The following is a 12,640-nucleotide window of genomic DNA, read 5'->3' on the forward strand; positions in this document are numbered from 1 at the left end:
CTGAACATGGGCGTTGACTGGTCGGTCCATACTCCCAGTCTGCCTCTCTCTTTCCCTAGTAAGGTGTGTCTCTGGGGAAGCTGAGCTCCAGGACACATTGGTGGGGTCTTCAATCCAGGGAAGCATAGCCAGCATCCTGGTGGCATCTGGAACCTGGTGATTGAAAAGAGAGTTAACATATGAAGCCAAACAATTTGTTGAGCAATCATGGATCCCAAGCTTGGAATAGTGGAGAGGGAGTCTTAGGGAGGTACTCACTGCAAACTCTAGTGTACTTCTGCTTTCAGGTATATATTTTGCAGTAGTTTATGGATACGTGTGCACATAAGCTCTCTCTCACAGAAACTGGTGTATATCTAGATTATGGGACTTTGTTAGAAAGTGAACTACCTGAGATGAAATTAGAGTGTACTATAAAAGGAGAGGTCTCACCCGAGTAATGAAGTTGAAGGGTTGTCATTCCACACGTGAAGTCTCTGGATACAGTCTGAGGTGAAGCATGTTGAGGTGGCAATCGTTGCTTTGGTTAGGTTGTGATCGGCGGATGCAATATTATTTGGTTTGGATTGGGAGATGCATACGGGAAAGTGGGCCCTATCCAAGGGTTCCAGGACTGGGGGAAGTAGGGGCTCTATAGTGAAGATGTGAGGTTCCTGCTGTCTTAGGGTTCAAAAAGACAATCGATAGTTAATATTATCATCACATTATTTGTTAATTGGGTTAACTTTGAAAAGTCCCTTTGTTATGGTTTGCTGTACAGTACCCAGTATCTTGTATATAGCTGTGCTATTGGATGCTTCTAATCTACTTGGTCTAGGCTTTTGAGAGAGTCCGCATATCAAATACATAGCCTATATATTAAAGATTCAGTTTGTCTTTTGAGAAACTTTGAGACATACAATTGATTTCCCCCTCTCATATTAATTAACTACTGATTTATATGTCTACATTTTGCTAGGAGTGTACATAAACACCATTCCCACCACAAAGGACTGTGACCCATCCCTCCCGCCCACTCCCACCCCCCACTGGCCCAGGAAGCTACATGTCTACCCCTCACCACTGGGTTTTTACTTTGGTGCCCTACTTACAATTTGATCAGGTCCTGCTTTTAGTTTCCCTTTCAGATCTTCTTAGTCAGCTTCTGTTGATGAGTGGGATCATCCCATACTCATCTTTATCTTTCTGACTTAGTTCACTTAACATAATTCCTTCTAGCTCTGTCCAAGGTGGGTCAGAGAAGGTGGGTTCATTGTTCTTGATAGCTGCATAGTATTCCATTGTGTATATATACCACAGCTTTCTCAGCCACTCATCTGGTGTTGGGCACCTGGGTTGCTTCCAGGTTTTAGCTATTATGAATTGTGCTGCTATGAACATAGGAGTACACACCTCTTTTTGGTTGGGTGTTATGTGAAATCTCTAGTCTTTATGAATCTTAATGTCCTTTCTGTTGCTTGGGTTGGGGGACGATTTCTCTTGTTCTTTCCTCTAGGATGCTTTCTTTTCCTTCCTCTTTCTTCCTTTGGTAGGCCAATTATGCATATGTTTCTTCTTTTGAGGTCGTCCCATAAGTTGCTGTTGTTTGTTCAGTGTCTCTCAATCTCTCTTTTAGCTATTTTACCTCCTTCTTAGTTTTCTCTAATTCATTCTTAGTCTGGCTAATTCTGTTTTCTACTTCTCTTAATCTGCTTCCCCTTCCCTCAGCTTCCTTCTTCCGTTCAGCTTTTTTTTTTTTTTTTTTTTTTGCCTTGTTCAGTTACAGTATTAGTTTGTTCTGCTAGCTGGCCTTTTAACTCAGCTATTTCAGCTTTTAGTTTTCTAATTACCTTGAAATAGGTTGTATTTTCTTTCAGGCTCTCATCAGTTATTTCCCTATTTCTGATAGCATTTACCTCCAAAGCTTTCCTCACTCTTATGATTAATATATCAATTAGTGTCAAGTGTCTTGTCTTTCTCTCCCACTCTCTGTCTTCCCCTCCTCTCTCAATTTCTGTCAGTCCTGTTCAACAACAATAACAACAACAAGAGCAACAGAAATGGGAAAAATGGCCTCCAGGAGCAGTGGGTTCATAGTGCAGGTACTAAGCCCCAGCAATAACCCTGGAGGCAAAACAGTAAAAAGAAAAGAAAAAGAAATAGACCCTAACAATCAGTCTTCAGATTAAACTATTCCTGACTGTACACAACCCCCCACCCAAACAAAGCTGAGGGCAGAAACACCTGCCCACCTCTTTGTAGAGGGAACCCAGGGTTCAACCCCCCATCAAGGCCTGGAGTTTTCTAGGGACCACTCCCCACATGCCCTCCCTTTTTCTTTTATAATTGGCTAGGAATAGAGCTTTGAGTTGAAATAGGGCTGTTGAGGGTTGGTAAGGAGGGGTTTATATGGATCTACTAGTGCCTGATTGACCACCACACGAGTCGTCTCATGGATATGGGCCTGGGTAAAGTGGAGCAGAAAAGGGGCTAGGAGGAACAGTAAGCAAATCAGAATTAGAGGTCCAACAAAGGGAAGGATCCAGGTTGTTATGGGGTCTCTGGAACCACAAAAAAGGGGCTGGGGAGTGTCTCTTCACTGAACTTGGTCAGGCTCTTGGTGTTTCGTTCCTTTAGAAAGACGCAGGTTCTGCCTTATTCAGCCATCAGGAGATCCAGGGCTTGGTGATTTTGAAGGGTCACCCTGGCTAGTGAGGTGATCTGACACGGGAGGGAGGCCAAGATATCTGCTGTGGAGTCAATGACCTGTTGGAGCTTTGTAGAGAAATCTTCAGCCTTCAGCAGTAACAAGAGAGTGACCTAAGGCTCCCCCAGCCACCCCTGCTGGATGCGGTCAGCCCAAGCCCATGTAACACGAACAGAAAAATTGCTCTCTTTTCCCTCGGATGGGAGAGCAGCCAGGCCAGTTCATCCTCCCCGTAGAGGGTGAACTGGGGGACCACTGCCATTAGGACACAGGGCCCCGTGGTGGAGGCATAGATGCATGGTCCTGTTGCACCAAAACACTGCTGGTGAGGTGGCGGCAAGGAGGCTGGTGACAGTGATTTTGGGAGTACTGAAAAGGGGAAGGTACCCAGCTGGTGAACTGTAGCAGGGAAACCATAGTCCTCTGGTGAACTCTGCCCCCACAGCGGGACATCACATTTGGTAGGAGGAGAACAAAGGGAGTGATGTTTACAACAGTGGGGATGGTTGAGTTAACAGGTATGGCAGCAAGGATAGGTCGTTGGAGAGAGGCACACACCAAGCTGTGAGAGATACTGGGAGAGGAGTTTGAATGGTTAAGGAGCGAGAAGACATATTGGATATACTGTGGCCAGGTAGTGGGCTTGGGTCTTTGGGCAGCATGGGCCTTATTGAGGCTCTGTTCACTGGTTAGGACCTGATGGGAAACTTGATAGGTGTAGGGGGCCGAGCCGAGTTCCTGAGAGATGTAAAGGGGGAGGTGCTAAAACTGTTGGCGTAAAGCTTGCCTTTGATCCCTTGTAACCATTGATAGTGCCAGGGTTCCAAGATACGAATAAGCAGATTTTGTGGTTTGGATTTATCCATCCCAAAAAGCCCTGATGGCGTTATCCAGGGCTCATGTCTCTTACAAGACCACCAATGACACCCCCCACATAGTAGTCTAGATAGTCAGGCAGGATCCCTCATTATCCTTAAACAGGAGCCATGCTAATCTCTGTATTGTTCCAATTTTAGTATATGTACTGCTGAAGCCATCATTATCATAGGGAAAACAGGTGTAAGGCCTCAAGGTCAGGGAGGGAGGTGCAGTTAGGCCATATAGGGAAGGTGACCGTGGACTGTGAGGGGACAGTTGCCGGTGCTGATCAGGTGCGTAGTAACTGTCTGATCTTGGTTGTCTGTTTCTTGGACTTTAAACTGCCAAAGATATACAGTGGAGGAGGCAGCTGAAGCAAAATTAGTATGAAGGAGGGCAGTTAGTGTAAGGGGGGTAGGGGGGTAGGCAGGTAGGCACGTGGCTTTGAGATAGGCAGGGTAGGAGCAGGAGGCAGAGAATTGGGAGTTGTAGGTTTGGGTTTATCATGAGGAAGTAGCGGGTAGAGGTGAGGAGAAGGATCATCAACTGGAAGCTGAAGCTTAAGGTCATTGATTTTGGCCTGAAGCTGCCCTGTGACCTCTTCTACTTTGTTTGTGTCTGTTTGTGTAGATACAGGAGAGGCATTGGGATTTTCTAAAGGAAGAGGAGGATGGGGGGGGGATCCTCTGAAGGGGTAGGGGAGACATCCTCAGGATTTTTTTGAACTGCATCTTCTAGGGGCTTGGGAGCTCCTACACATTGCCTGATTGCAGATATGACTGCGAGGAAGTTGAGGGGCAAACGAAAGGCCATCTGAGCCCAGATCTCTTTATCAAAGATGTGGGTGGCTACAATCCACTGAGAAGACCATGTCCCAGAAGTTATCTGCCTGTTTCTTGGAGAGTCTGAGGCCATGGGTCTCAAGAAGTGCGCGGAGGCACTGGATCTGGGGGTCCTTTTGACTAGAGGGAAGATTTCCCATGGTAACGCTCGGTCTCAGGGTAACATTCCCAGACAGGGCCGGGAGATTCCCCTGAACCTCCCTGCAAGTCTGTCCCCCTAATTTCAATAGGTCTGACAGCTGTCCTAAGGGCATTTACTATCTGTCAGAGTTACCAGTTTTTAATGATAGAGCTATAGAGAATTAATCAGTTCTTCCTGATGCTCTAACGGGCTGTTGGGGACTGGGTCAGAGGGCACGGGGCCTTCTAGTCACACCAGAGAGTTGCTCTGGCCAGAGACTGCCAATTGCTCTGAGCCATATCCCAGCCCTATGTGACAGGTCTGTCTGAGGATTTTTTCTAACAGCCTGACGGGCAGTCGGGGTCTCAAACAGAGGGTTAGAGCCTTTGGAAAACACCCAAGTGTTGCCCAGGCCAGAATTCGTCAGTTGCTTTGAAACATGTTTGCGACCTACATGAAAAAGTAGGTTGAGGAAAAGAAAGAGAGAATGGAGGGTAAAAGGGTACGGCAGGAATTTCTGAGAGACCCACCCTGGCAGGATTTCTGTTACCCCTTTGTAGGAGAGCACCCACCCAATCCACCTTACCTGCGTTCCCATCAGGTTCCTGTTCAGGTGCCAACATTTTTTTTTTAAAAAGGTTCATTAGTGATTTAATATTGATTTACAAAATTACATGTCAACAGGGATATAAATCTACTCCATTCCTGCCACCAGAGTTCTGAATATTCAGTTTCCCCACTGCAAGCCACCGAAGTTCCCCTAACATTATAGACATGGGCCAACCATCATCTCTACAACTGTCTGTCTACATTTATACATAATACCCCCCCCCCCACCATTTTCTTCCTGATTCAATCCTCTCTTCCCCTCCAGGCCACTCATGATGACATTACTACCTCCATATATCCCACATTTCAATTATTGAGCACTTTAACTTAGAGTTATATAATTACCATCTTCCTGGACCCTGGCTCTTTTTTATTTGGGTTTCACCTTTGTTAGCTATGAATGTACAGATTATTTTATAGTGAGGCTAGATTAGTTATTCAGTTATATACTAACTGCAGTTAGTAATTCAGCCCTTGCTGAGAGGGTTCTGTCGGGCCTTGTTAGTGGAATGATAGCCCCTCCTCTAAATGATGAAGGCACATTTTTACAAGTAGCTGTGGAATTCTTGGTTGTAAGATAAACTGTCATGCCGTGGTTCTTTTCCTTAGTAAAACTTTTTTTTTGGTGAATAATGGTAAGAGAAAAAGCGCAAGAGTACATTACTAGACTGTCTCACTTTTCAGGTTGTTAGTAGACTCTTTTCAGGTTAGTAGTAGACTCTTGCAGGTGGAGCCCACAATAATGATGGAAAATGAACATGTAGCAGTAAATCCCAGTACTGTAGTCATTCTTAAAATTCTTTTTATTATCTTTACATATTTATTAGGTAGAGACAGCTAGAAATTAAGAGGGAGTGGGGAGACAGACAAGGAGAGAGATATAGAGACACCTGAAGCCCTGCTTCACCACTTACAAAACTTTCCCTCTGCAGGTGGAGACTGGAGACTTGAACCTGGGTCCTTGTGCATTATAACAGATTATTAAACCAGGTGCACCACTACCTGGACCCCCCCAATTTTTTCTTCATATTTAACTGACTATATATAGCAGTATGTGTAACTATTATTGTTCTGATGACAATTAGGCATCTATGTTAGTTCATTGAACTGAAGCCAAATTCAGACATTTAAAAAAGTTACTTGGCTTCTTTCCCTTTCAAGTGAAGGATGGTCCATTTTCTCTTTATACCTAGAAATAGTGAGTAAGAAGGCAGAAGGCAGAAATGTTTTATCAATTGACATGCAAGGTCTGCAAAGCTCTTTTTCATGCTGCTAGTAACCTTATTGTTATTTAGTCCCACCTGTGTAATTTTTTTGAATGTTCAAGGGTACTAATTGAATATTATGTACTTTACATATACTCATGTTTTGTTTTTTTTATTTTGACAGTATTTTGAAAGAGTGATAGTTCTCTCCATGTTACAGATGACAATACTATGGGAGGAAAGGTCTCAAGATAAAGCAACTGGAATCCAAAGTATGACAGACTGTAGATATTACACTCTTCATCTTTGTGTGTGGTCTAGAGTAAGAAGTAAGTGTCTTTTACCTCATATCCTCTCCAGTCAGAGTATCAAGGAGACTTTTAGAAGCTCAGTACACTGTTCTACTCAGTCCTTCAGGAATCCCTTACATGACACTGAAGCTTCCTGGAAAATGACCAGTGTAGACTCTGTGGACATAAGAATGTGTCCTGGATGATGTTTCAAGTGGGAATGTGCCTGGCAGACTGAAGATATGAAATAATGGAATTAAAAGCAATTGGTTTGAAGGGAAATTTTGTGGTTTTGAAATCATGAAGGATTAGGTTACAGTTTTTCATCAGAGATTCTCTAGAGAACTTGATTGGGTTAATATTTTTTTCATATGACCAATAGATATATATTTTTAATTTTTTGTTAGTTAATATTGCTTAAAAAATTATAACATAATGGGTATATATTTTTTAAATTTTTACTTATACACTGAAAAAAACCGTAGGATAAGAGGGGTACAATGCCACACAGTTCCCACCACCAGAACTCCATATCCCATCTCCTCTTCTGATAGCTTTCCTATTTTTTATCCCTCTGGGAGTATGGACCCAGGGTCATTATGGGGTGCAGAAGGTGGGAGGTCTGGCTTCTGTAATTGTTTCCCCTCTGAACATGGGTGTTGAAAGGTCAATCCATACTCCCAGTCTGTCTCTCTATTTCCCTAGTGGGGCAGGGCTCTGGGGAAGCGGGGCTCCAGGACATATTGGTGAGGTCATCTGCCCAGAGAGGTCCGCTTGACATCATGTTAGTATCTGGAGCCTGTTGGCTGAAAAAAGAGTTAACATATAAAGTCAAACAAATTGTTGACTAGTCATGAACCTAAAGGCCGGGATGGTTTGTATGAATAGTTGGGTGGGGGGGTCTCAATAGTTAGTAGTCCTATTTTAGTTATATTCCAAAGGGCTCATGACTAATACTAGTTTTTTTTTTTTTACCTGAGCCTGACATATGATATGCAGGTGGATCTAAGTTTTTGTCTGGAGAGATGATGTCATGGCTGGAAAAAGGACCAGAAACCTGGATCAGGGAAGAGAGTTGCTGACGCTCACGTGGAGTGGCTCCAACCAGGAGGTAAGCCTCCGACCCTCCCTCATCAGTTCTAGGGACCGCATGATTCAGAAAGGAGACATCAGGGAATATTCTGGTACGAACATTCATTTATTTGGAGATGGGTACAGGCTTATATAGAGAGTTAAACAAAGAACATTTTTCACATGTCAGAGATTACAGGTTTATTAAAGGTCAGCTTGCCCCCATGATAGGGGGCTGCTATGACAAGAATTGATGAGATACATAAAGGTCAAAACAATTAGTCTCCATGATGCAGGCAAGTTACTTATCCAAAGGCTTTTGAGAGAAGGATAGGGGTTAAACCAGTAAGGTGAGGTAGAGAAGAAGAAAAACAAATATTGATGTAAATCACAGATATCGAAGGGCACAAGGAAATAGGATTTGGGGTTTTCACTGCCTGGTGTTGGGGAGGTGTATGATAGAGTGTGTTCTCCTTTATGATCAAAAGGTGAAGTGGATGTATGAACTTTGAATGAACCCTAAAGTAGGCAGTCATTTGGCCTGCTGCTAGCAGGGGAAACTAAGTGTGAGAGGTTTGTAGGCTTTCTGTGAGCTTGAGAGACTAACAAGGAGAAACTGAGTCTGGGAGACTTTTCCTTCTTGGCTCATCTCTATAAGGAGAGAGGCTAACAAGTGGGGTGTCTTTCCGGACCTCCATCCAAGGAGAGAGCTCCTCTAAGCTCTACCAAGCTTTCACATAGTCCCACAGAGAGTAGCTCCCAAATATAGGAAAGATGAATAAATATTGTTGACTGTAAACCCCATAGATTTGTAGTGATTTGGGGCCCATATTCAGCTTAGGAGCCTGTGTGACCTCTGCATCCCTGTAGATCTGAGCTCACATTCCATGGTCATGAGTAGGAATGTTCCAAGCTGCCCCAATTTCAGGACCCATCTTCCTCAGGTGGAACATATAGTGTGTTGTCCAGCCTCCCTTCAGAGAACATTCTCTACTGTTGTTGATCCAAGTTGAGGGCAATGTCTTATGGGGGCCCACAAAGAGATCTATTGTGTTTTTCCTGATATAGATGACCAGTAACAATGGAGAGAGGGATCTATTCGAGATCTAGGCCCATCATGTCTGTTTAGGACTCTCAGGACTCCCTGACTAGGGCCCCAGCTGATAGGGTGGCCTGATAGAGACTAAAGAGCCATCCTTAAAATATGCCAGTCTCTTGTCCTTATTCAGCTTTTGCAACCCAAATTTTGATAAAGTTAGCTTTGGAGTGAGTGAGAGAAGGGTATCTAAGTTTAAGTAGACACTATTTCATTATGAACTTTATGGTGTCTTTTTAGGTCTTTCTACTTGCTTGCTGCATATACTGACTCACTGCAGACTATTGTGCACTTTTTCTTTCAGGTATATATTTTGCCCAAATTTATGGATACATGTGAACATATGCCCTATCTCATGGGACCTGGTTTTGGGACTTTGTTAGGAAGTGAACCACCTGAAATGGAATTAGAGAATCCATGGAAGGAAAGGTCTCACGTGAGTAATGAGGCTGAAGGGTTGACATTCTGTGCCTGATATCTCTGGGCACAGTCTCAAGTGAAGCATGTGAAGTGGTACTTCTTGCATTGATTAGGTTGAGATCAGCAGATGAGATATCATTTGGTATGAATTGAGAGAGGCATGAAGGAAAGTGAGCCCTGCCCTAGAGGTTCTAGGACTTGGAGAAATACAAGCTCTACAGAGGAAGCAGGAGTTTCCTGTGGTCCTAGGGTTTAAGAAGGCAATAGACAGTTATTGCTGTAATCAAATTATTTTGTAGTTGGGTAAATTTTGAAGATCCCTTTGTTAGGATTTGCTGTATCATACACAACATCACCATAATTTATGTGTTTTGACATTATTTGTATATAGCTATGTATAGTATATGTCTTACAGAGTGATGCTACCAGTTGCTTCTGTTCTCCCTGGTCTAAACTTTTAAGAGAGTCAACATTTCAAAGACTCAGGCTATGCATTAAAAAGTTTGAGACATACAATCAATTTTCCCCCTCTCATATTAATTAAATAGTGATTCATATGACTACAAGTTAATAGGAGTGTACATAAACACCCTTCCCACCACCAAAAGACTGTGTCCCATCCCATCCTCCTCCCACCCCCACCCCCAGTGAGGCCAAACATCCACCCACACCCTCCACCCAGAGATTTTTACTTTGGCACCCTACTCCAAACACAGTCAAATCTTGCTTTGAGTTTCCCTCTCTGTTCTTCTTTCTCAACTTCTGTTTATGAACAGAAGTTCATAAACTCGTCTTTTGTCTTTCTGACTTAGCTCACTTAACATAGGTCCTTCTAGCTCCATCCAAGATGTTATCAGAGAAAGTCAGTTCATTGTTCTTGATAGTTGTGTAGTAATCCATTGTGTATATATACCACAGCTTTATTAGCCATTTGTCTATTGTTGGGTACCCGGGTTGCTTCCAGGTTTTAGCTATTAAGAATTGAGCTGCTATGAACATAGGTGTACACATATCTTTTTCGTTGAGTGTTATGGAGTCCTTGGAGTATATCCAGATATACCCCAAGGTATATATGGAAGGTCAGTATCTAGACTTGTGGCAGTTCTCCAGACTTCTCCCCACAGAAGTTGGGCCCATTTACATTTCCACCAGTAGTGTAGGAGGGTTCTTTTGTCCCCACAACTTCCACAGCATTTGTTGCTGCTGTCCTTTTTGATGTATGTCATTCTCTCAGGGGTGAGGTGGTATCTCAGTGTTGTCTTTATTTGAATTTCTCTGACAGTGACCTGGAGCAATTTTTCATATATTTATTAGCCTTTTGGATATCTTCTGTAGTGGATCTTCTGTTCATATCCTCTGCCTATTTTTGGATGGGATCATTTACTTTCTGTTCTCTAATTATCTTGAGGTGCTACTATTTTCCTTGAGGGTCTCATCTGTTGTTTTCCTATTTCTGATAGCCCTTTCCTCCATAGTTGTCTTCTGATAGCCCATCGCTCCATAGTTGTCTTTCCTCCATACTTGTCTTCAAGGTAGCTAGTATTTTCCTTGAGGGTTTCATTTGTTTTTCCCCAATTTCTAATATCCCTTTCCTTCGTAGTTGTCTTCATTTCTGTGATTACTAGGTTTATTATTGTTTGCATACTTTTCTTATGTATGGTTACTTCTTTTTTTTAAACAATTTAAAAAAAAATTTATTTATTAATTTGTTATTGGATAGAGACAGAGAAATTGAGAGAGAAGGGGGATATAGAGAGGAAGAGAGACAGAGAGACACCTACAGGCCTACTTCACCATCTGTGAAGTGACTTTCCTGCAGGTGGGGAGCCAGGGGCTTGAACTGGGATCCTAACCAGTCCTTGTGCTTTGTGCCATTTGCACTTAACCTGCTGCGCTACCACCTGACTCCCTGTATGGTTACTTCTGACTGATTGGGAGTTTTCTGGGCTCCTGTCCTGATTCATTGTGGTGAAAGATTTATTTGCTCTTGGTTTAACCATTTTTTTTTAATTGATGTGGTTTGTATTTTTCTGTTCTGTTGTTCTTCAATTGTTGTGTTTTGAGTACAAGCCACGGTATATACTAAAGTCTTTTCACAAATGTAGTCACAAACCTCAGAAATTACAACAATAGCAACTGAAGCAAGGATTGATGTAGTTCAACCAATACCAGTTAGCCAAATAACACCTCCAGCCCAAGAAAAAAAGAAAAAGGAGAAAGGAAAAAAAGGCAAAGGAAGAATTGACAGTTATGTAAATATACTGTCCACTATAAATTGTAACTATAGCATGAGAAGAAAGGAAAATAGAAAAGAGAGCTACACACACAGAGACAGAGAGAGAGAGACAGGGAGAGAGAGTCCACTCCGAGTCAGATTTCTCCCACAGAATAATTCACAATAGAGTGTCAATGAATTCAGAAAGCAGAAGAAGGTAGAAAAAAAAGCAGTGAAAGGAAAGAATTTTTTTTTTAAATTAGCTAGGAGGAGAAAAAATAAAGGAGGTTGGAGGGAAGAGGGAGAGAGAACATGTTACTCCCACAATGGATAGGACACCCAGTCACTTATCAATGGAAAAAGTAACAACAGTTAATTTTGTTTAATCTGAAGAGCAGGGAAAGGGTCACACATATATAATAATAGTAATAATAAAATAAAATAGAGTGAAAAACCATAACAGTCAGTCTGAAGCTTAGATTGCTCCAGATTGCTTGCACACAGCCTGGTCCCTCTCCTAAATGAAGAAAAGACAGCCAATTATAAGAATTGTCAAAAACAAACACAAACAAAAAACCAAAAAACAAAACCCAAAAAACTCCAGCTAGTCTTTCCTAGGCAGGACTGAGGCCTGTAACTTGGTCAGTTACTCTGTCACTCAAATAGAGCTCCAGCCCCCTTCAAAAAGAAAAGGAAAAGAAAAAGGCTTGGAATGACAACCCTGCTGAGCCAGGAATCTTGGTAAAGAAAAATGGCTCCACAAGAAGCCTGCTAGGAGTGACTGGCCAGCCCAGGGGTGCTCGTTCTGGGGTGAGTTCATAAATAATCAAGCCAAAGATTTTCCTTTCTTTATCCTTTTGGCCCTTGTCAACCCAAGGTTACAGGACTCTTTTTGGTGTCACCCAGATCCCTCCTTATTCACCCTTTCACGGATAACCCAGATATCCTGCCCTCTCTGTTGGTCATTACGCTAGGTCCCCTGCATTGCTTGAAGCTGTGGTCTATTTACATAATCACTGTTTTGCCTGAGACCCGCCCTGCCTGCAGGGCATTGGTTTAATCCCCACTGGTTAGATGGAAGCTTGCTACCTTTGAGCTCTTTTCTTCTCTCCACCCCTTCTCCTAGCCATGTCCTTTTCTGACCTGCCACTTCCGTTTCAAAAGAGATAAAGGCATTTTCTCTGATCAATAAAGGCATTGCATTGCGTTCCTGCTCAGCCACAAGTT

At 42.8% G+C, this 12,640-nt stretch overlaps 1 long non-coding RNA gene across 1 annotated transcript in view; it reads left to right on the forward strand.

Annotated features, from left to right (window-relative positions):
- Positions 1-7,108: 7,108 nt before the first annotated feature.
- The window catches only part of LOC132534620 (uncharacterized), a 46,598-nt gene continuing 41,066 nt past the window's right edge, over positions 7,109-12,640 (forward strand). Inside the window, exons 1-2 of the long non-coding RNA XR_009546339.1 lie at positions 7,109-7,722; positions 9,019-9,082. This is a non-coding gene — a long non-coding RNA (uncharacterized LOC132534620). The remainder of the gene's footprint in view (positions 7,723-9,018; positions 9,083-12,640) is intronic.

This window comes from Erinaceus europaeus, chromosome 19 (assembly GCF_950295315.1).
Source record: "Erinaceus europaeus chromosome 19, mEriEur2.1, whole genome shotgun sequence".
Classification (NCBI taxonomy): Eukaryota; Metazoa; Chordata; class Mammalia; order Eulipotyphla; family Erinaceidae; genus Erinaceus; species Erinaceus europaeus.